This window comes from Notamacropus eugenii, chromosome 7, assembly GCF_028372415.1.
Source record: "Notamacropus eugenii isolate mMacEug1 chromosome 7, mMacEug1.pri_v2, whole genome shotgun sequence".
NCBI classification, from domain to species: domain Eukaryota; kingdom Metazoa; phylum Chordata; class Mammalia; order Diprotodontia; family Macropodidae; genus Notamacropus; species Notamacropus eugenii.
This window is the reverse complement of record NC_092878.1, coordinates 99,993,131-100,019,191: the sequence shown is the minus strand read 5'-3', so window position 1 is coordinate 100,019,191 and position 26,061 is coordinate 99,993,131. Positions and strand designations below refer to the sequence as shown.

The window sequence follows — 26,061 nt, the reverse complement described above, 5'->3', positions numbered from 1 at the left end:
AACTGCAATATATTGCCAGAGCACAATTTCTGGCTGGGGGCTCAGAGCTAAAGATGATATTTGATGGTTAATTTTACAAGTTTCCAGGATATTTACACTGGGATTAGGAAGCTGAATTTTTGACTCTGGTAACACTAACTGAAAACTGGTATTGAGGTGGGATACCTACCTCCCCCATCCCCCAATTTCTGTGGGCCTGCCTGGTTCTGATGGAGACAGACAAAAGGAGTGTCCGTATAGAATGTCACGCTTAAAGTAGAGGTTCACAGAGACTTAAGCGGAGGTCTTTTAGGAGAAAAGTGTGGGTCAAATATGAATGCCTAATAGACTAGGCTACCTGATAACCAGCACGGCATAGCACAACAGTGTACCACTTAGTGAACTGGTTATACTCTATGCATTCTCTCTACTCTGTTTACTCATCAGTTATCTTTCAATTAGGGGCATCTGGGTGGTACAGTAGAGTTCCAGGTCTGGATTTAGGAAGACCTGAATTCAAATATGGCCTCACACACTTACTAGCTATGTGACCCTGGGCAAGTCCCTTAACACTATTTGCCTTACTCATCTATAAAATGAACTGCAGAAGGAAATGGCAAACCATCCTAGTATCTTTGCCAAGAAAACCTCCAAGAGTTGGACATGACTGAGAAAACAACTCAACAATAACATCTTTCCATTGCCCTGTGGATTTGATTCCATAACTTCCCCAATTAAATCTGTAACCTAGAAATTTCATTCATTTTTCTTGGAATTTACATAGGTTTGTCTGAAAGATAAACTAGGACAAATTGGTCTAGTGGCATCCCTTCCAGCATTAGGGAATTTATCAGCCTATGAAAACAGAATCATAGTTTTTCTCTGCATAGGATCTTGTACATTATATATCATAATCCTTTCATTTTAAGCTCAGAAAACTAAGGTCCAACTTATGATGTGTATGCCTCCCTATCACACCTTCCTACACAATACAACAGAACTGCTAAGCCTTCTCAGAATACTTGAAAGCAAAAAATACTTAAATATCATTGGGAATATAATTTATATGCATTAAATATATATGCATTTATAAAATAGTAGTATTAAAAAATCATCCCTCACTGCCTTCCTCTCTTGAAGTTTTTCCCCAACTGATGATCTTACCTTCACCTAGTCCTAATTTTTTACTTATCTCAATGGTAAGACCTTTACTCTGCCTAATCTAAGCTTCTGCCATCACCTAATATAATGAGGCTCATAAGAACTGATATATGAAGAAGAAAAGGGTGGATTCAAAAGAACTGGGATCTTTAACATGATCAATATTTCAGAACAGAGTAGGGACAGACAAAAATATAATAGTAGAAGGGAGAATGGTGGGGGGAAAGGACGTATAAGAAGTGACACTATGCTTTAGCTTTACCCTTTAAAGATATAATTCTCATTTATCTAGCTTCATTGTTTTCTTCTGACTTGTTAGTGGTACACTGTTAAAACTGTGACAAGCCAAGTGAAATACTGTAACTAGGACCAGTCAAGTGTGATCCCTGAGGACTAGCAGAGATGACACATATAATCTGCAGAAACTCTATCACATGCTTGATGTTAACCTTTGAATTGCTTCCATTTTGCTACTTTGGCAGTCAAGTTAAAGAGATAGTGCTGGGGGGCTGAAAGAGTTAAAGTATCTGTAGGAGTATGATTAAAACTACTTTTGCTTTCCTATGAAATTAAGCATTGAGATTGGTCTGACTCTTCCATCTTTTGGCTTAGATAGGATTACATTTATCAAACCCCTTCCTTTAACATTATTTCCTATTTTTTGCATGACTGCTGCTTAGAATCTCATATGAAGACAAAATATATATATTCTCATTATTTCCAGACTGGAAGAATTAAAGGGAGAAAATGCCCTTGTGTAATTTCTAGTTAATTCTGGAAATGGAAGCTTTTAGTTGAAAGAACATATGTTTTCAAGGACTTTAGCAGACATGGTATTTGCCTGTGGAGTTAGATTAGTATACTCCACTTTCTAAATTCTGACTTCCCTATTAGGAAAACTCTTGGTAGGGAATACTGATTCAGTTTCTATCCTATATGCCAAGGGTGGTGCAGAATCAAAATGAGAAACAAATGGATTAATTATTCCTCTGGATGAGAGCTGGGACTCAATGTATTATTTTATTCCCTTCCATTTTCGAAAGCCATACACTTTTGCATACTGTAAATATTCACTGTGAAATGAAAAAAAGAAAAAAACTTTTTCAACATTTCAACATAGTGCACGGGATATTGAGATACATGTACCTGTTGATAATTATTCAGTTAACAAAAAAAAGAAAAGAAAAGAGAAAATCATAAGTAAACACATATAGATACATATAAACACATATAGATGCTTAAACTCTGCTTTGAATAAAGATTGTGCCTGAAAAGAAGAACACAGAGTCAGGAGTCTTGAGTCCTGGCATTGGCTCTCCTTTCTAGGTGTCCAAACGTAAGAAGTAATTTGACCTATTCGAGCCTACTCAGAAATTGTTCTTGTATCATGATTAATTCATCTTCTCTGCACCTTCTCGCCTTTACTTCTGGTTTTGCCCTCTGGGGCCATTCTGAAAAAAAATCCTTTTTCCATATGACAGTATTTCAAACACTAGTAAACAGTTAATATGTGTCCTCTAAACATTTTCTTGCTCAGGCTAACCACTTTCATTTTCCTCAACTGGTCCTCCTGTAAGAGAACCAAGATCTTCACTATATTTACTTCTCTGGAGGCTCCCCAAATAATCAGTGTTCTTTACTCAAGTTTTATGACACTTATCAGTTTCCCTCACCCACTTGGCTCCCTCCTCTCTACATTTTCCATCTTGTTAACATTCTTCTAGAAATTACACTCCAGAAATGAGTTTAGTTTGGCATCAGCTAGCACCAGTGAACCCACACTAGCACTTTGTGATGGCCATTTCTCTTTTTAAGTGCTCATACTCAGTCCCTGTGATGATCTGCTCTACTTAGATTAGACTGATCTCTGATAGTTTTAAAAAATGGCAATTGACTGAAAATTTGGGCAAACTGATTAGTCTTTTGAGAATTTAGACATGCCTTTAACTTGAATGATAGATTGACTTTTATCTTGATATCATCATGCTTTTATAACACATTCCACAAAAAAATGGCATACTAATTGCATAGTAAATTCTGACTGATAAATTTATGTAATCAGGCATGTTGGAGTTATAGTGATAATAATTTAGCTACTGATGAGATGACAATTTAGGGTTAAACTCCATTTTGGGGGCATTTTCTGTAGCTGCTTTTTCTCAGTAATACTTATGTTCACATGACTTTTTTCATTTTAAACCACTTTGTAATTATCTAGTGCACCACCTATCTCTGAGAAGTCAGTAGGTTTTATCTCAGTTTCAGGAATGTTTAAGCCTTGAATTTACCAGACCTCATAGGATGCCAAGTCTGGTAGTATTTTTTGGTTGGAAAATAGAAAGAATTGGGAAAAGAATTTGCTGGCTGTTATGGATGAGAAATCATCCATGAGGCATTTCTTATCACTGTTTAAGATAAGAAGCATCAAATCCCATGAAAATTACATTCACTTTTTTATTATTAGAATTTTAAAATTTGTAATTCAAATACCATCCTGAACACAGTGTTTACTCAACTGCTCACTTCTTAGTTCATTTTTTAAAAAAATGACATATGCATTGAAGTCAAGTCCACTTACTTTATTTACAAAACAATATTCCAAGCATACAAAATACATTCTTTTTTTCTAACTTCAGTATGTGCCCTGAGGCATAAGTTCCAAATGTTTGCAGGTGCAGATATTTGACAGATCATATTTGAATGTGCAATCAATCTAATTGTCACAAGTATATCTATCTGATTTTGAAAGAGAGGATATGGAGAAAAGGATTTTTCTAAATATTACAGAGAAAACATATAGGTCTTCTAAACTGCGATCCTTAAAATAAATTCTGGGTATTTGGGAGTAAAAATAGCAGTTAGCTTGTTTACTATTTTCCTTTGCTTTACCAGACCAACTTTTAAAATTCATGTTTTATTGGAACTCAAAGGGCCATATACAGCCTCTTGAAAACACACTATGGGCTAGGTATTACTTTAATGGTACCCTGTTGATAAAGTTGGCAGCAATGTATCTTAAATGCTCTTTTGCCCTTTCTACCCCTATCCGTTGTAATTTTTGGTGTTACAGAAGTGGATGAAAATGGGGGTGGGGTGGGAGTTGGAAAACCATATATAATCAAACCTGACCAAAAGAGTTTTTGTTTGAACAAACACTTGAATAGAAACTACAAAAGGTTTGGAGATCTGAGGCAATTCCACTGCAGTAGCCTATCGGGCATTTTATAGCCTAGAAAATTGGGTGCTGCCAAGTGGTCAATTGGTTTTCACTGTTATTTGCTTTCCATTATAATGGTAGCTTGTGCACAGAATCTCAGCATTGAAAGTGACCTCGGGGAACACCTCCCCAATCTAATCATTACCCTAATAAGAGTCCACTCTATAACATATCTGATATGACTAACAGATCTCTGCTCAAAGATGGTACATTGAGCAAACAAATATTTTGCCATTCAGCTACATTTTCATTATAAATAGGCATTAGCTATCTGAAAATGAAGAGATGTATATACGTATATCTGTGCATGGGGTGGTAGTGGTGGTTTTCTTCAAATATCTTGACGTTTTATTTGGGGTAGGAGACAATGGGTAAAAGTTGTAGGAGTGGCAAATTTTGGCTTAAAATGAGGGAAATCATCCCAATTGTATAAAAATTCAATTTTAAAGCTGGAAATTAGAGATTTATTGTTCAACTCCTTCACTTTACAGATAAGAAAACAAAACAAAAAACAAATTCTGAAGCTCCCAGGCTGCAAGTTACAGAGACATTTTAAATTTAACATGTTAAGAACTAAATTCATTATGTTTTTCCAAACCTTATCCTATTTCAAACTTCCTTACTTCTTTTGAGGGTACCACTATCTAAGGTTCACATCATCCTGGACTCCTCATTCTTACTCTCTACATGTCCAAGCTATCCAATTTTGCTGTTTCTATCTTCACATAACCTCTTGCATCTAATACCTCTCTGTTTGCAGAAATATAATTTTAGATTAAGCCCCCATAACCTCTCCTTAAGAATACTGAAGTAGCATCCTAATTGAATTTCCTGTCCCAAGTCTCTTGATGATGCCAAAGTGATTTTCCTTAAACAACGCCTACTTATTCAACTCAAGTGGCTAGTTATAAGCTCGAGAATAAAACAGAAATACCTCTGCTTAGTTTTTATAGCTCCTTCAGCTATTAAACCTACCTTTCCAGGTATCTCTCCCCTGCAGTACAATCCAGCCAAATGGGTCTTTGCTTTCGTTCTCACCTCTGAGACTCCATCTTCCATCTTTGTGCTTTTTCAGTGGATAATGCAAATGCTTAGAATACACTTCTTCTTTACCTTCATCTTATAAATTCTCTTTTTCTTTAAGATTATGCTCAATCACCATCTTCTGAAAGAAACTTTTACTGATTCCCCTCAACTACCTTTGCCCTCCCATGCCAATTATTTTGTATTTGATTATTTTATTTATATTTATCTACTAACTTTCTATTTATTCTATATGGGCATATGAGTATATACACACACATTCACATACACACACACATTTTTATGTTCTCTTCCTGTCCCCCAAATGTCAGCTCCTTACTAGTAGGGACTGTCTCACTGTTCGATTTATACTGCCGTTGTCTAGCATAGTCAACTGATCAGTGTAACTTGCCCAGGGTCACACATTTGGTGAGTGGCAAGGCATTGGAGGTCTTCAAATGAAGACTACATCACCACTAGCCAGTGCTATCACAAATCAGTATAATTGTTGACTCAGGTAGTAGTGGGTAGAGATGAACTCTGAAGATTCTTCCACCCTACTTGCAAGTGCAAGGTGCATTATCTGAACTTAGTTTCCGTACCATTACTTAGTACCATCACTTAGCCATTGTCACTTACTACTTAGAATTTTGCTATCTTTTCATGTGTACATTTTTCTCTTCAACTAGATGGAAAATTTTCTGAGAGCTGAGTAGTCTATCGTACACATCTCTGTAGTATCCACATGCCCATATTTCCTAACACATAAGAGGTATTAAATATATGTAATGTATGTATTTGTATATATATATACATTCCATAAATATCTGTCTACACTATCCTAAATAGTTGCTTCATAAGAAATCCTTGTGAAGTTGCAACATTCTTAACACTTCTCAACATTTTCTAAGTGTTAAAAACAAACAAACAAATACAAATTTTCTTACTACTTATGTTATTTTTGGGTAGGGAGCTCTAATTAACATTTAGCTAACTAGGAATAATTTTTAACAAAGAAATAGAATGCCACAAACATATGACCTTGCAAAGCAAAAGGAAGAGAATCTATGAATATCTGAAATCCTAAAACTTTCAAATGCTATTAATAAAGACATCAAAATTCTGTTTAAAATACTTTGCATATCTAATGTTCTTACCAAAACATGCATTTCAAGCAGAAGTTGTAAGGGTTTTAAATCACAGATTTTCACAGCATTTCCTTCCGGCAGCTGATGAAAATTGGATAATATACAATCAGAACACTTTTTCTACACATTTTAAATTGATTGAAAAATAGAAACAGATTTAGCATTAAAAAAACACATTTGCAACTGTTATGAAAAATGGTCTGATCTGATTTAGTGAATACTAGGTCTAGGAACCTTGAGGTTGACAGTGTTCTGTGGGATGTTTTAAAACAGTGAGAACTTGCTACTGCACCTATGATGCCAAGGTCATTGCAAAATAGGCACCACTGTCTAACAGCTTGAACCTACTACAAATATCTACCACAGAAGTCCTTTCATTTGATGAAAAGCATCTTCAATATTTAATTTTGAAGGGGGTATTTCTATTCTTGCTCTGAATCTATATTCCTACGGGTTTATTGAATTTTTAAAAATTGGATATGATGGGGGAAAGTGGGAAATTTTTTTTTTCAATAATAAGACCATGGACAAAATGAGCAGCATGGAATCTACTTCCATAGGTTTTGGAAATTCAGCATTGTATCCTTATGAAAGCTCCAGTCTCTCCATTGACTCAGTGTGTTACCAACACAGTAACTGACAAATAGTCATATATCTATTCTAGTTAACAACATGAGTTAAACTGAAGGTAGATGACGGCAACTGGGGTCCATCTTTCCAATACCACTTTTAATGAACTGGTGAGGAAGAGAAAAAGGGAACAGAGAACATTTCCCTTTGGAGACAATACTTAGTTTAAAAAAAAATACCTTGCTTTTGATTTTTTTCCCTTAACTTTCAGAAAATATGTCTTTTTTTTCTTTTCTGCGTAATTACCTGTAATTGTCCAAGGAAAACTTGTTTTCAAAATGTTAAATGACTGAAGAACATTATAGGATCATTGACCTAGAACTAGAAAGGACCCAAGAATTTATCTAATACAATCCTCTTATTTGAAAAACGAGGAAAAGGAGGCCCATGGAGGTTTTACTACTTGTCTAATGGTGACACAGGTAATAAGGGGTAGAGATGGGATTTAAGTTCTTTCCACTTTTCCATAGTGTCCATAAATGGAATGACTTTGGAGATTAGAGTCCTTAAACATGTGTAAAAGAAGTTCATCATTCTGATGAAGGATTTGTTTGCTTTCATAGACAATTGGTACTGGAAGGGACCTTGGATGTATGCAGTCCAAGAAATTGAGAAATTTGAGGCTTGGAGAGGGGATATTACTTATTCAAGTTTACATAAGCAAACTCAGGGCAACTTGAGGACTCACTCTGGGATCTCTTGAATTCTATTTCAGATTTCCTGCTTTTATATGATTCTGCCTCACCATTAGTTCATGGAGTAAAAAGGGGGAGGAGAAGGCAAATTACGTTAGAGATTAACATTATAATGGTCCTGAAATTTTTAGGGCTCATCTGGTAACCACAAAAGTGGGGGTAATTTAACATTAGTAGTTTTTTAATCTATTAATTTATTAAATATGTATGTGTTCAAAGGAGAAATTAAGTAGAATGATATATTTCCTTAATATAAGCAATGATCTCAAAAAAATAAGCCTGACAGCACAATACTCTGAGATAATCTTAAATACCTCTCTTAAAAATGCATAGTTCTACTACATAATATAATTAGTAGAAATATTACCTATATGTACTTGTAAAAGACAGTGACCAAAACAAACATACCAGATTTCTTTTTTGCTTTCCTTACTATGAAAATAAATTCTACCATCTTTGATTAGTTTCATACAACTGTTTATAAATCATAAATAATCATTTAAAGAACCAGACCCATATAATAATACCGTGTGATATCCAAAGGGACTTTTCATAAAGTTTCAAAGAGAATTTAAAAGCTAATTTATCTTTTCCCCATTTTCTATTAGTAGGAATTTTCAACAGTCTGTTCGTTTATTTTATTCATCAGTGCATTTTCTAGGTGCCATGTCAAGCATGGTTCCTTGGTACAAAATATAATAAAAAGGAAGGTAAAAAATTCTTCACTTTAAATTCTGGTACTTATTGAAACCAAATATGTGGTGAGATGAGCACTTTTTTTCCCTTTAGGTTAGTAGAGAAAGCCAGTGCAAAGCTATTGCTTTTTTTTTTTTTTTTTTTAAGAAGTTCAAGGGATAACCAGTGTTCTGAGTATCAAGGTGACATGGTAGATGGAACACCAGACCTGGAGTCAGGAAGACCTAAGGTCAAATCCAGCTTCAGACAGCTAATGTGGGCAAGACATTTAACTCTATTTGCCTCAGTTTCCTCATCTGTTAAATGAGCTAGAGAAGAAAATGGGCAAACCACTACAATATCTTTACCAAGAAAACTCCAAATGGGGTCAAAAGAGTCAGATACAACTAATATGACTGAGCAATCATCACCAATCATTTACCTATTGTTACACTTCTGAAATACTATCAAAGAAACAGCAGGAAATGGGAAGAATCCCAAAATAAGACTCATCTTCGGAATAAGATATCAGGTTAACAAATTAAGCTTTTTAAAACTGGAAGCACCTTTGAGATAGTGATCATTTATTTCTTTTTGTATCTTCCTCGATGCATGGTACCATACTTTGAGCACACTTGCTATTTAATGGTTACTTAATGAATCTGAAATGAGTTCAGTCTAGCAAGCATCAAACAATGGATGAGACTAGGTGAACAATGATCAGAGACAAATTACTTGGAAAAGAGTGGAGGTGGTCTGTACGCTGCTAATGCAGAATAAGTGGCAATCTTGAAAATTTTAACAGATTTCATGAGGAGCTAACAGTTACCAGGTAACTAATAATGAGTCTAGGAGGAGAATTAGACCAAAAGACAGATAATTTAGTGGGCATAAGTATTCTAATTAATGGGAAAGGACACTACAGAATAGAGCAGAAATGGTTGTGTGTGTGCTGTTACAGCATGCACGAAATATCTGGATGGAGTTTTGAAGTCTTTAAGTGTTCATTCATACAGTGGTGTTATTAGCATGTACCATTTTTCTTCTGATTTTGCTCACTGCACTCTCTATCAGTTCATACAAATCTTCTCAGGTTTTTCTAAAGCCATCCTCTTTGTCATTTCTTATGGAACATTTATATCACTGTACAAAATTTTTTAGTCATTCCCTGATTGATACACACTCCCTTAGTTTGTAGTTCTTTGGCACCACAAAAAGAAATACTATGAATATTTTTGTACATATGATTCTTTTCCCTCCATTACTGGTCTCTTTGAAGATATAGGCCTAGTAAACAATTTCTTTTTTCTTTTCTTTTTCTTTCTTTCTTTTTTTTTTTCGGTGAGGCAATCGAAATTAAGTGACTTGCCCAAGGTCACACAGCTAGTAAGTATTGTGTCTGAGATCATATTTGAATGCAGGGCCTCCTGACTCCAGGGCTGATTCCCTATCTACTGTACCACCTGGTTGCCCCTTACAATTTACTTTTTCAAAATAGAAATATTTAGGTAGAACCTAGAGAATTTTTCAGCATTCAACAAACCATTGACTTCCTGTTTGGTTGCCTATAAGTCCTCCCAACAGTAAGAGAAAAACAGTATCAGCAGCAATCACAACAACAACCAACAACTCGCATTTATATAATATTTCATAAGGGTTCTTATTAGTGAAAAGTCTGGTGGTGACAGTTATTTCATCAGATTTATGGATGCTCCTTATTAGTTTATAATATATTGACATTCAGAGACTGCCAAGGGACATTAAGGCTGGACTCAAAAGTCAGGAAGACAAGATCAAATTCTTCCCCAAACTTACTGTTTCTGTGGCCCTGGACAAGTCATTTAACCTCTCAATATTAGTTCTTTCATAGATAAAATGGATACGATAACTACTTATCTCTCCAGGCTGCATTTAACAATCAACAGAGATAGATTTACAGATACGTTATCTGTAAAGGATTTTGCCATCTTTAAAGTGCATATAAAAGGTTACTCAACTTTCTTTTTTGTAAATCAACTTCTTATGAATTTGGTCAGTATGACCGAATCCTTCACAGAAGGATTTTCACAAATGAATTACATATTGACAAATCTAAGAATTCCATCTCAATCTAAGGTGAATATACAAACAGGTTCATTGACCCTATGAAGCCCAGATGAAAACAACCTGTCATATATCGTTTTCCTTTGCTAGAGAAAGAACCATGTTGTTGTTTTTTTCCCCTGTCCCAAATAAACTCAGATTTTTTTTTAAACTAGTAAATCAGGCCAACAAATTTAAAGTATGTAGTTGTCACCATATACTCCAGTAAATTCTCAACCTTTTTCTTTTTAACCTATCATTGATTGTTTCATTTGACAATGAATCTATCTTCCTCTTCCCCCAAAGAATGACATAACATGTATCTATTTATTAAATCCTCTTTTTGAAATGGTTCGATATTTCCTTGAGAATTTTCTTGAGATAACTACTGATATTCTGAGATGAATAGAAAACATGGATGGGTATTAATATTATAGGTTTCTTTTTTTCCTTCTTGGTATTCTAGGTCCATAAAATTAAGAAACCATTAAAAGCATTGACTAAATTCAAGAGACCAATGTGTGTTTTGCCAATGATATATTTCTAGATAAAGAAGCAGCAAGTCTTCAGAATATGTAGTTATTATGAAGAAAATACAGAGCATTGTTCTCAGTTCCCTTCCCTTCCCTTCTTTTCTGTTCCCTTCCCTTCCTTTCCCTTCCCTTCCCTTCCCTTCTCTTCCCTTCCCCTTCCTTTCCTTTCCCAAAACAGGTCTATTCACTGAATGGGCGTTATCTCACACTAAATGAGTACGTGTATAGACCATGGCCTAAAGGGGCCAAGGTCTCCCAGTGCATCCTGGGTCCCAGTCATGCTGATGAATCTGGTCACTGGATTCAGATGGCTCTGGAGGAGAAGTGAGGCTGGTGACCTGCACAGCCCTCCCTCATTCAAAACAAAGTCAAGTGCAAGTCATGTCATCATTTCTCTGATGGCACGGTCTTCTTCAAAAATGAAGGATGAACATAACAACCCTAACAGTCAGTGAGAAGTAAAGAAATTACTCAGCAGCAAAAGAAACAGAGCTGGTAGAGACCCAAATCCTTTCACATCCACTGCAAAAACATGTGCTTACTGAACTATAGGACTGATTTTTTAGGTTCAGCAATCAAGGGTTTAATTACTCTTTCTAGAGAAAAGGACTGAAATTTGGTATGACTGGAAATAGGTAGCTATTGAGTCCTACCTAACAGTCCCTACTCTCCAACATTTTCCCTCACACAAAGAATTTCCACACACATTCATTCATTTCTTACACCTTTGAGAGAGGGACAGAATTATGTTATATAGATGAGGAAACTGAGTCCCAGACAGAAGTGACTGGACCATAATGAAAAGACTGGAACTTGAACCTCATCATGTTTCAGATTCATCTTCTGTGACCTTCTCATACCTCTTCTCCTAGGAACCTCATTAGATTTCCTAAATAGATGATAGGACTCTCTCCAAGAAGCACAGCTGAATTGTGTTTGTCTTTCGTTCTCAAAAAGGACCATGACACCAAGGAGATGATGATATGACTTGCAGTTGACTTTGATTTGAGTGAGGGAGGGCTAAGCAAGGTCACCAGCTGTTGGGATTGGAAGCTCAAATCCGTGTGGATGGTCTGGGGCGGGTAAAAGTGGGACTTCTAAATCTTAGAGTCTTACGAGGCCTTCCATGAACAGCGGGGATTCGAGAAGGTCAGACGGAGCTAGCTCGGCTAGCTCGGGTATTTCCGCCTCTCCCCGGGAGATACATGATGGGTGGAGTCTCCCTGCCCTCGAGGTCGTCCCGGATCTGGGCACACTATTGTTATCTAACAGCACGGTATTTAGATGCAAACTATGCTGCTGGAGAGTTAAGTAGGATTGAGGAAGCCTGAAAGCTTCTCTTAGCATGTGAGGAGCCAAGAGGACAGTAGGCTCCGCTTTCTTCTTTTCTCTCTCCCCTCCCCCTCTCTCCCCGCTTGTACTTCTACTTCCAATCCCTTAAGATCTTAGCCTCCTTAGGAAATCTCCCCCTCTTCCTCCTAAGGAAGACTCCCCTGCACTTGTAACTAGACCCTGAAATAAAGCTCAACCCTTGTTCGACTCTGGAACGTCCTTTCTCTCATATGTGCATCCGGCGTGGCCAGCCGAAGACCTCGGAGGTGAGGTAAGAAAGACTCGAGTAGCCCACACAGGCCTCTAGGCCTGGCAACCAGCCTCACTTTCTCCTCCAGAGCCATCTGGATCCAGTGGCCTGATATTCATCAGGATGACTGGAGATGGCCCAGGATGCAATGGGAGACCCTGGCCCTTTTAGGCTGAGGTCTTTTCAGGTTTTCACTTTGAGTAAGATATACCCATTCAGTGAATAGGACTCTAAGTAATTACTCATGAGATGTTCCCTTTAATAAAAAAAAAAAAAAATCAGACCGGGAGAGGAAGAACTTCAGAGTTCCTGGCCAAAAGAGAAACAGTTACTGTTTAGTATTTATAGGAGGGATAGCTGAATAAACAGGTGATAGGACCAGCTAACAAATCACAGGTCCAGATCAGATCATGCTGTACAAATTTGTGTGAAAAGTTGTGTTCAGCTTTCAGCATTCACTAAATATATGCCTGCCCAAGTTTGTATTATTACTTTTTGGCTGTTTTGGTGAGAAGTCCTATGTTAATTGTCAACCTACTAAATCAGGAATAGAAGAGAAAACTATCATGATGTAATTGTAAAGGACTGTTGTCCTAAAAGGTTGACATGGTAGATGCCTAAGCTAATCCTAGGCAGGCTATAAATTATTAACAAAAGCCACAGGGGTTGGGGAAGGGGGAATAGCAAAGTGCTTAATCAGCAATGACCCTCAATTAAAACAGGTGATGTTTGCTGGGTTAAAGAATAACAAATCCAACTCCAATTAGCTGCCAAATCATCTGGTAAAGCAGCTGTTACACAAATAAAAAATCTTGGCCTTTCTGCTAAATCTCTCAAGTTTGTCTGTACTTTTATGTCAATTTAATTTTTCTAAAACCCCATAATTCCTTCCAGATATATTTTAAATGAATTGCATCATTTCATCATGAAGGGAAAAAGAAACAAAAAATCATCCACTAGGTGCCGTGAAAATGTTGACACCCATTTTCATGAGCTTTTCTCTAATGACTTCCTTTAAGCAACTTTAGAAACTCTTAAGGAAGACTTAAGCTCTTACTCAAAACAGACCCATAGAACATTAGCTTTGGGATTGTTTTTAGATTTTAAAAAATATACCAAACTTACCAAAATGGCAGTGTTTCCCTCTGAGAGTTATTGGTATTTGTTCATTAGTGTGTCCCAAGCTGAAGGATTGGCTGAGTCCCAGGCCTGGAAAAAGAAGCAAAGAAATAAACAAAAAAAGAGGTAGATTTAATTCCATTATTCTTATATTTCTTGATTACATTTTTTTCCATTTATAGGAGAAAGTGGCAGAGTTAATTACTGTGCAGCAATCGGCTAACACAAAAGTCAATAGATTTCTGCTGTAATGAGATGCTAATGGAGATGAAGGTTCCTGGAGTTTGGGCCTACACTAAATGCTATGAACACAGATAATTCTTCACAATGAGGGTATTAAATCACTAAATCAAATCAATAATTTCCCTTACCAGTTTGACCACAATTAAGATTATAGGGAATGTTCTTGGTCTTCCTTTAAAATGCAGCTCAAGCGCCATTTTATCTCTCTATAATGCCACATGGTATGTACTAATAAATACTTTTTGATCATTGGTTACTCATGCTTTTTGTTGTTAGAATTTTAACCAGGAGAAAATGACTTTTAAAAAGTTGCCATTATAAAGTAATTGAGAGAATTGAGAATATTTACCAGTTGTTAATGGTCAACTTAATTTTTCTCTTTCAGTTATTTGGCATGCACAGCAAGGAAAAAGCTACATGGGCTTTCTGTACAATCTAGAACAAAACTCTTGGATCATTCCACAGACATCATTACCTCTAGATGTTAAACTCTGAGTTTCTTCTCTCTAACAATATCTTCCTATGGTATTCAGATCTCACTAGGATAATAACCTCTCCCCTTTAGACTCCTCTGATTGAAGGGTGGAGCAGAATCTTTTATGAGGAGAATTCCCAGGTCAGGGAGCTCTTCATTTCCCATTCAGACATATTCTCAAGCTCCCTGAGGACAGGTACTATCTTTCTTTTCTTTTCTTTTTTTTTTTATATTTGTATTCTCAGTATTTAGCACAGTGCGAGGCACACAGTAGGGGCTTAATGAATGTTTATTGCCTAACTATCTTTTCATCTCCTGCACTCCCTCATTCCTATTTGATTTTCTTTCTTAGCTTATTGGAACATCTAGTTGCTTAGTCTCTTCCTATCATTAGTAAATCAATAAACATTTATTAAGCAACTGCTTTGTGCCAGGCACTGTGCTAAGCATTGAGGGATCTTACAATCTGATAGGCAATACAACATGCAAAGAAATATTTACAAAACAAGCTATAGACAGGATAAACAGGAAGGAAATAATAGAGGTAAGACACTGGAATTAAGAGGGGTTGGGGAAGACTTTCAGAAGAGATTGTAGTTGGGACTTAAAGGAAGCTAGAGAGGTCAGTAGGTGGAACAGAGGAGGGAGAGCATTCCAGGTATAGGGGACATCCAGAGAAAATGCTTAGAATTGAGAGATGAAGGGTCTTGTTCATGTCATTCATCAAAGAGTATGGATTAGGGAGGGAAGTGTAGGAAGACTGAAAAGGTAAGAGGAGGCCAGATCATGAAAGGCTTTGAATGACAAAGGGAGCATTTTGTATTTGATCCTGGAAGCAATAAGGGGTTGCTGGAATTTATTAAGTAAGGAGTGGGGGGCAGGTGATATGTTTGGATCTACACTTTAGAAAAATCACTTTAGTAGCCCAAGGGAGGATAAAATAGAATGGGGAGAGACTTCAGGTAGGCAGACCCACCTGTAGGCTGTTGCAATAGGCGATATAGTATTGGAGGTGACCAAGTAATTTGGGGCAGAATAGGTAGACTTGAGAATCATCAGCAAAGATATTGCAATTAAATCTATGGGAGCTGATGAGATCATCAAGTGAACAGGTTACAGAGAAAAGAGAAGAGGACTCAGTGTATAACCCTAAGGATCTCCTATGGTTAAAGGGAATGACCTGGAAGAGGATACAGCAAAGGAGATAATAATAAATAAATAGGATAAATAAATAAATATACAGGTAGATATATAATATATAATAATAAATAGAACAAATTATTTATAAATATATATATACACTATCATATACAATATATAATTATAATAAATAGGATATATATATATATATAAAATTAATAGGATAAATAAATAAAAAATAAATAGGAGAACCAGGAGACAGTAATGTCCTGAAAACCTAAAGATAAGAGAGTATCAAGGAGGAGAGAGTGATGTAGAGTGTCAGACTACAGAGAGGTCCAGAAGAGTGAGGACAGAGAAAAGGCCATTGGATATGGCAAATAAGAGATTGTTAGCAATATTGGCAAGAATAGTTTCATTGGAATGATAAAGTTATAAGTCAAATTTTAAGAGGTTTTAGAAGGCAGTGAGAGGAGAGAAAGTGGAGATACCTATAAATTGCCTTTTCTAAGAGTTTAGCTACAAAGGGTAGAAGACATATAGCATCTATCTATCTGTCTATCTATCTATCTATCTATCTATCTATCTATCTATCTATCTATCTATCTGTCTATCTATGTGTCTACATATATATGTGTACATATATGTATATATATAGTATGTGTACATATATATACATATACACATATGTGTGTGTATATATAAATATATACAAATAAAAATATATATAAATAAATATATGTATGTCTCTCTCTCTCTCTCTCTCTCATATATATATATATATATGAGAGAGAGAGAGAGAGAGAGAGAGAGCAAGGATGGAAGAACGAAGTGAATGTTTCTTTCAGCATGTGGGAGCCATAGACATGTTTGTAGGCAGAAGAAAAATGAACTAGTAGACGGAGAGATAGAAAATAAGTGATAGTGTGGGAATGATATCTGTTGGGGGAGATGAGTTGGAATTAGAATCACTTGAACAAGTAGAGGGGTTAGTCTCAGTAAGGAGTAAGGCCACTTCATTATGTGACACAGGGATGAAGGAGGAGATAACGGAAGAAGGCACCTAAATGACAGGAGATGAGGAAGAAAGGAGAAGAGGGAGTTCATGGGGAATAGTCTCAGTTTTTCTTGTAAAATATGAAACAGGGTTCTCAGTTAAGAGGGTGAGGGGAAAGGAAGTCATGGGAGGTTTGAAGAAAGATGAAAAGGTTTGGAAGAGCCAATGGGGAAAGCGGGACAGTGAGTTGATAAGGGAGGTTTAGTAGCACTGCCCAGCATCAGTGAGGGTGCAATGACAGTTGCATGATTTTCTCTGTCTTCATTCAGTATGTAGGTAGGAGTACAGGCAGGAATGGAGGGAGTTGTTGGGTTTGTCCTTTGTTCTCAAAGAGGACCATGACATCAGGGAGATGATGATGTGACTTGCATTTGACTTTGATTTGAGGGAGGGAGGATTGTTCAAGGTCACCAGTCTCACTTTCTATTACAGAGCCATCTGGGTCTAGTGGCCAGATGTTCATCAAGATGACTGGAGATGGCCAAGGATGCAATGGGGGACCTTGATCATTTTAGGGTAAGGTCTTTTCAGATATGCTCATTCAGTGAATAGACCTCTTTAAGTAGTTATTCAAGGGATGGCCCCTTTAATAAAAAAAGAATCAAACTGTGAGGGGAAGACCTTAAGGGTTCCTGGACAAAACAAATACTATTTAGTGTACTATTTAGTATTTACATTCATTCTGTGCTAGGGCAGGGACCTATTGTTCAATCTATGAGCTTCAGAGTGAATTGGACTTAAGACCTGGTCTTTGAGTAAGAAATCTAGCCAGTAAACTCAAAGGAAAAAAGCAGCTTTTTCTGATGGGAGTGATCCAAGGCTGAAGCTTGGGGGACATAATCAGTGATATGATAAGGAGACTAAGGATTCAGGAGAAGAAGACAGGGTAGACTTAAATTGAGTCACCAAGGGTTCAAGATGGGGAAAAGAGAAAAGAGTAATTAGTGTAGGAGAGGTGATCTGGAAAAGAAATTGAAGGTTGTGGTGTGGCTGAAAAGGAGAGTTTTGTAAGAGAAGATGGAAGGGTGAATGAAAGACAGTAGTTTATGATCATACAGGGAGATTTCAAAATTCTTGAACACAGAGGTGGTACCTTTCGAAGTGATGGCAAGATCAAGGATGTAACCACTGTAGTGTGTGACTGAGGTGGGATGGAGGAGTGGGTCATGGGAACTGAGCAGGGTGAGGAACATCTGAATCTATCATCCCTAGTTTGACTTCACAAGCAGCCTTATCAAATCTGAACCTTACAGTTAGCTATTTTAATGATATTCTCACCACTTTCCTGTCACTTCTTTAGCTTTATTGTTATTTTCACTTTCTACCACTTTCATTTTATTAAGGATGTCTACCCCTTGGTAGGGACAACTTGGTGGTGCAATGAATAGAGTAGTCTGAAATCAGAAAGATCTGAGTTCAAAACTAGCATCAGACACTTACTAGCTGTGTGACTCTGGGCAAGTCACTTAACCCTGTTTACCCCATTTTTTTCATCTGTAAAATGAACTGGAGAAGGAAATGGCAAACCATTCTAGTATCTTTGCCAACAAAATGTCATGGACAAAGTCCATGGAGTCACGTAGAATTGGATAGAACTGAATGAATAACAACAACAGCCCCTTGGTAATACATAAAAATATCCTTTTTCTACTCCAACTCCAGGGGCCCTAGAAAAAGTCACAAAACAGTTATGATTGGAAAGTCTAAAAATACAGTGTGGGACTTTATCTGGGCCCCTGCTGCTCCTTCATTTTTATTTTGAATTTCTGTCTCTTTGTTGCAGCTGGCACAGTGACTGTTCTCAACCGCTTCCTTTCCATTCATACCCTCTACATTGTCCTTTGAAACTTTTATTCTCAGCTATTATGTTACCACCTATGTTAGCAAAGTCAACCCCACCCAATGTGAGCTCCCTGACTTTTTTTCTATCTATCTTAGAAATTGTTACCTTGGTCTACTTCTATATCTATACTTTTGTCTCTGATGAGCATATATCCTTCCTCTTCCTCAAGCCTAATCCTTAAATTTCTGATTCTACCCTTTCTCACTCACTCTCAATTCTTGTTACAACTATTATCATTCCTTATCTCTCATCCATATTAAACTTTGTTCTGTCTAAGGGCTCCATACCCCCTCCTCCACATGGAAATATATTTTCATGTTCCATAACTTTCAATAACTAAGCTATGTCCTAGTTTACCATCCTATCTTTCAACTTTCCTTAATTACAGAATGTGACATCTATTGCCTTTTCCTTATTTCCAATTCTTTCTTTGTAAACTGGATTCCTCTGCCACTCTGATAACAAAAGTACCTTCTCAAATGGCCATTGTGATCTCATTGCCTTGGATTCCTTCTTTGCCTCCTCTGTAATAAGTGAAAGTAGTGATCTATTCCTCTTCCTTAAAACCCTCTTCTCCCTTGACTTCCATAGCATAGGGAGTTATTCTGATTCTTCTGATTCTACCTCTTCTTTATCCTTCTCTGATTCCCACTTAAAATTTCAAGTGTAGGACAACTTTGGAGGTGATACTGAGTGCAATTTAGAATTACAAATGCATTATATTCATAAGTGACATGTCTGGATCTATCAATCAGTTAATAAGAATTTATTAAGGAACATTTATGTGGCAAGCCCAATGCTAGATCCTAGGAATACAGCAAAAAAAAAAAAGACTCGATGAACTCAAGGGGCTTAAATTCTACCTGGGAGAATTATGTGCATATGTAAATATATACAGAACACAAACACATATACATACATAATACAAATAAAATACGCTGTCCTAAAAGTTTTAATGCAGCTTTAAAGTTTAATAATTACAGAAGCAATCTTGCTACAAGCTTACAAAAAGATGACATTTAAAAGGTTAAATATCTACAATTCAAAAATATTAGTATGCTTCTTACAATTCAACATAATCACTATCTTCAGCTATCCATCTCTCTTGTCAATTTTCAAACTGTGAAAACTTTCCACAGCTGCTGCTCAATAACTCAAAGGTTTGCATTTGTAATCTTAGGCTTAAATAATCCACAAAATGAGATTTTGATGTAGACATGACTATTTTGATTTAGCCTCTCAAGAATAAGTTTAATAGAGAAAGGTCAGGTGACAAAGGACGCTAAACAAGTGCCATCGAGAAACTAGGGCAGATAGGGTGTCTCATTTTGTAAAATTGAAAAATAAATATTATTTGAAGTTTATGAAACTAAATAAGGGTAGAGGAGATCTGCATAGTTAAAGCTTTTCAAATGAGGAAGAGAGAGACAGAGAGAGACATATACACAGAAAAAGAGACAGAGGGAAAGACTAACAAGTCATAGTTGAATCATCTCAAGTAACTTGCCTTTGGGATTCATCTGCTTCCTTGATCTCTATATGCAATATGGAAACAAATAGATTCCTTTCTTGGAGGGTCCCTCTAGAATTTATCCTACATGAATAACAATAATATGTTACCCACAGCACACTGACCTGCTTCTATAAGAACTAGTGATGATGATGATGATGAGAAATACACATACTTTTTCATAAAATTACAGCTTACACAATCAATATTTAAATCAGTTATGAGGCCTTTAGGCAAGGTAGAGAACTTCCCTGAGCTTTAGATCCATATTCTGTAAAACAGAAATTCTAGGTATTTATTATTTACTTATAATTAATCTTCTGTTGATTAACAAAAGAGAGCTCCTAACTGGAAGTCTGGAGAGGTGGGTTCTAGTTCTGTTCTTACAGTTAACTACCTGCATACTATTGAACAAGCCACCTGATGTTTCTAGAAAATATTTTTTTTTAACTATAAAAATAAGGCTGTTGGATTTTATGACTTCCAATGGACCGCTAAGCTATAAAATTATACTTTTCTCTCTTTATAGCCCAAGGGTCAGGGACATGATTACTTTTGTAACAAAGTAATCATTTTATGTCAGCATTTTATTGTATATAGTTATTGTGATTTCTGGCAAATAATTTGACCTGTGTTATATTTAATTTTTAAGGGCAACATAGCAGAATATAGAATTCTTGACGTGGAATAAGGAAATTCTGGGTTCAAACATGGCCCTGACATTTACTAGCTGTGCGACCTTTTGCAAATCACCTATTCTCTCTGAGCCTAGGACTTAATTGCCTACTAAGTTGTAGACTTGTTTCTCGTCATATCTTTCATGCTGATGACAATATAGGTTTTTGATATTCATGCATAAACAACCTGATTTGGGGGAGGAGCCAAGATGGCAGAGTAGAAAGATTCACTTATGCTAGCTCCAAACCCACAGCCCATAAAATATCTGTAAAAAAGGACTCCCAACAAATTCTGGAGCAGCAGAATCCACAGAACAACAGAGCAGACGAGATTTCTGTTCCAGAGAGACCTGAAAACCTGTCGTGAAAGGTCTGTCAGGACCCAGGGCAGAGCCCAGTCCTGCCTTGGATTCGAGGCACCAAGAGGAACAGATCCAAGCAGGCTTCAGGGACGGGATCTCTAGCAGCCGTGCGGGTCCCCCCACCCACGGGCCTCAAAGGTTGGTGAGAGGATCTTCTCGGCTTGCCGAGAGGGAAGTGAGGTGCCCCCATAACTCAGGCCCCCTCTGGAGGCAGCAGCGGAGGTGGCAGCAGACAGGGGCTCCCCAAGCAGGCAGGAGCCCAGATCCATCGTTGAAGGTCTCTGCATAAACCCCCTGAGGGAACTGAGCCCCGTGTGGCTGCCCTGACCCCACCTGAGCACCTGAACTTAATCTCACACTGAATAGCAGCCCCGCCTCCACCCAAAGCCCTGAGGCTGGAAAGTAGCATTTGAATCTCAGACCCCAAGCACTGGCTGGGAGGATCTGGAGGCGAGGTGGGGGTGGAAAGAAACCCCAGAAGGCAAGTCGCTGGCTGGGAAAATGCCCAGAAGAGGAAAAAAAAATAAGACTATAGAAGGTTACTTTCTTGGTGAACAGATAACTCCTCCCTTCCTTTCTGATGAGGAAGAACAATGCTTACCATCAGGGAAAGACACAGAAGTCAAGGCTTCTGTATCCCACACATCCAAAATAAATATACCATATCAGGCCCTGAAAGAGTTCAAAAAGGATTTTGAAAATCAAGTTAGATAGGTGGAGGAAAAACTGGGAAGAGAAATGAGAGAGATGCAAGTAAAGCATGAAAAGAAGGTCAACACCTTGCTAAAGGAGACCCAAAAAAATGCTGAAGAAAATAACACCTTGAAAAATAGGCTAACTCAATTGGCAAAAGAGGTTCAAAAAGCCAATGAGGAGAAGAATGTTTTCAAAAGCAGAATTAGCCAAATGGAAAAGGAGGTTCAAAAGCTCACTGAAGAAAATAGTTCTTTCAAAATTAGAATGGAACAGATGGACTTTATGAGAAACCAGGAAATCACAAAACAAAACCAAAAGAATGAAAAAAAGGAAGATAATGTGAAATATTTCACTGGAAAAACAACTGACCTGGAGAAAAGATCCAGGAGAGACAATTTAAAAATTATGGGACAACCTGAAAGCCATGATCAAAAAAAGAGCCTAGACATCATCTTTCATGAAATTATCAAGGAAAACTGCCCTGAGATTCTAGAACCAGAGAGCAAAATAAGTATTCAAGGAATCCACCAATCACCGCCTGAAAGAGATCCAAAAAGAGAAACTCCTAGAAACACTGTGGCTAAATTCCAGAGTTCCCTGATCAAGGAGAAAATATTGCAAGCAGCTAGAAAGAAACAATTCAAGTATTGTGGAAATACAATCAAGATAACACAAGATCTAGCAGCTTCTACATTAAGGGATCAAAGGGTGTGGAATATCATATTCCAGAAGTCAAAGGAACTAGGACTAAAACCAAGAATCACCTACCCAGCAAAACTGAGTATTATACTTCAGGGGAAAAAAATGGTCTTTCAATGAAACAGAGGACTTTCAAGCATTCTTGATGAAAAGACCAGAGCTGAAAATAAAATTTGACTTTCAAACACAAGAATGAAGAGAAGCGTGAAAAGGTAAACAGCAAAGAGAAGTCACAAGGGACTTACTAAAGTTGAACTGTTTACATTCCTACATGGACAGACAATATTTGTAACGCTTGAAACTTTTCAGTATCTGGGTAGTGGGTGGGATTACACACACACACATGCACACACGCACACACACATAGAGACAGAGTGTACAGAGTGAATTGAAGAGGATGGGATCATATCTTCAAAAAATGAAATTAAGCAGTGTGAGAGAAATATATTGGGAGGAGAAAGGGAAAAATGGAATGGGGCAAATTATCTCTCATAAAAGAGGCAAGCAAAAGACTTTTTGGTGGAGGGAAAAAGCGGGGAGGTAAGAGAAAAACATGAAGTTTACTCTCATCACATTCCACTAAAGGAAGGAATAAAATTCACACTCGTTTGGGTATGAAAACCTATCTTACAATACAGGAAAGTGGGGGATAAGGGGATAAGCAGGGTGGGGGGGATGATGGAAGGGAGGGCATGGAGAGGAGGGAGCAATTTGAGGGCAACACTCATGGGGAGGGACAGGATCAAAAGAGAGAATAGAAGCAATGGGGGACAGGATAGGATGGAGGGAAATATAGTTAGTCTTATACAACAAGACTATTATGGAAGTCATTTGCAAAACTACACAGATATGGCCTATACTGAATTGCTTGCCTTCCAAAGGGAATGGGTGGGGAGGGAGGAATGAAGAGAAGTTGGAACTCAAAGTTTTAGGAACAACCGTCGAGTACTGTTCTTGCTAGTAGGAAATAAGAAATACAGGTAAAGGGGTATATTTAGCCCTACAGGACAAAAGAGAAGATGGAGACAAGGGCAGAGAGGGATGATAGAAGAGAGGCAGATTGGTGAGAGGGGCAATTAGAATGCTTGATGTTTTGTGGTGGGGGGAGGGAACAAGGGGGGAGAAAATTTGGAACCCAAAATTTTGTGAAAATAAATGTTAGAAGTTAAATAAATAAATTAAATTAAAAAAGACAAACAACCTGATCTGAGATTATCCTATATTATAATATTTTTATATAATATTAATGCTCATAAATCACTTGAAAAAATATTATTAACAGATTACCTTTCCTATTCAGGAAGAAAAATAAAACTGTTTCCAAAATATAGATGATATGAATTCCAGGTTAATATAATATGATCTATTTTCCCCTGTATTTTAACCTATGCCCAGTATAGTAGTAATATCTTAACCTCCATTACTTATAATCGAGGATACACATAAAGTATTTACTTAAATAATTACAGCTTTTACTATCACTAGCTGACCAGAGTTCCATAACCTACTTCCATTTATGAAAATAAGTAAAATCAGCAGGTATATAAATTAGATGATGACTCACTTGGGGTAGTTCAGTGACCTGACAAAGTATTTAGCATTTTAAGGGTTCATGTATATGTTTCACACATAAATAGGGAAAAAAATATCTTCCAAAGCTACAAATTATATATTCTTATATATATATATATATATATATATATATATATATATATATATATATATATATATATATATATATATATATATATATATATATATACCCTGTTAGTACCACTTAAACCTTTAAAATAATGAAATTCTATTAAGTGTAATGATGTTACAAAGGTATCCAAATTTTGGCTAGATTTCTACAACTAAAATAACTGGACTATGTCCCAATTAGTTTGGTTATTTAGAACATCTTAATAACTAATCTCAATGCCAGACAATTTACTGTTATGCAGTTTATTTATTCAGAAATTTCATTCAAGCATTCATTTGTTTACTTATTCAAGAGAATAATATGCTAGAGTATTGCGAAGCATGGAGCAGTGATCTATTTTAAAGATGTAAGTTCACCGAAATATTAACGTCTTCTCTTCTGAGAGTGTCTACTGTCTACTCTGTATATATCTTGTTGTTTATGTCTTGTCTACACAAACTAAATGTTGGTATGATTTCTCTCCCATTAGACTGGAAGCTGCTTTAGGGTCATCCCTTGTACCCCCCGTGCTTCAAATAGTACCTTGCTCATTGGAAGCACGTAATAAATACTTGTTGACGACTTAGGAATCAGACCCATATGTACAGAAATGGTAAAGTTCTTATAAGTAACTGAGTCCAACTCTCTCGTTTTATGGATGAGGAAAATGAGGCAGTCCGGATGTTTTGAGTGACTTGTAGTGGGTCATATACCTAGTAAACATCTGAGGTATAAGGACACATAGTTTCATAGGGGAAGGACCAGGAATAGAAAAAAAAGGTCTTCTAACTCTTCTCCAGAGCTCTTTGAACTATATCACAATGTATCCTTTGTATCAATAATGGGGACTTAGCTGTTTCAGTTACGTCTTATAGATATGACCTACATTTCTTGAAAATCTCACAAGATAGAAACAGTATGATAAATTATGGAGAATAATTACTTAAGGGTGCTATTGAGTTTAGTCATGCAATCAAGATTATCGTGTTCAAATATCAAGTAAATTAAGATAATCATTTAATATTAACATTACCCCCTAAAAATCTTTTCAGCTTTGAGTAATTGAATATTCCTTGGAAATGTTTAGAGAATAACTAAGATATCTTCATGACAGAGGAAAATGAATAAACATATATAGTAAACATATGTTCACAGATACATACATATATATGTACCTATATATCCTAGATTGATCCATATACTAGATATGATAATGATGAAAATTTACCCAAATAATAATTCAAAATAACATTAAACTGGTGTTTAGATTCCTGTATCTATATTTTTAAGGCAGTATGACAGTGGGAAATACTAGATAAAAAGTCAGATGACTTGGGTTCTGTACAAATTCTGCCAACTACTAGCCATTTAAACCCAGGAAAATGAATTACTATCTCTTTAAAAAAAACCTTAGCTTTTTCATCTGTGCAATGGAGACATTACTACCTACACTACCTACCTATGCTGCACAAGCATTTACCTTGCACTGTTGTTGTGAGGTCAGATGAGATGTTCTTTGTAAGTGATATAACACTATAAAATAAAAGCTATTATTATCTGCTCCATCAAATATTTATTTGGAAGGTTTCTTTTAAGGATAATAATGGCAAAATCTACATTTTATGGTAGTGATTGTAGAACATTAAAAATTAAAAAAATAACATAAAAAAGGATAATAATAGACTTGGAAAAATTATTGATCATATTTTTTTTAAAAAAACTTTTATTGGTATCTTTTATTTTTACTACACCCTTCCTTACCTAATCAATCAGTAAAGCAAAAAGTATTTTTACGTGGCATTAGAATGTAACCTTCTTGTGAACAAAGATT

General features: G+C 36.5%; 1 protein-coding gene across 4 annotated transcripts in view; it reads right to left on the bottom strand.

The window, feature by feature from the left end:
* The window catches only part of TENM3 (teneurin transmembrane protein 3), a 3,393,579-nt gene that overhangs the window by 1,124,806 nt on the left and 2,242,712 nt on the right, over positions 1–26,061 (bottom strand). For all 4 annotated transcript variants that reach the window (XM_072622672.1, XM_072622671.1, XM_072622669.1 and 1 more), the window contains one exon: positions 13,851–13,934. The gene's annotated coding sequence lies outside the window, so the exon portion shown is untranslated. The remainder of the gene's footprint in view (positions 1–13,850; positions 13,935–26,061) is intronic.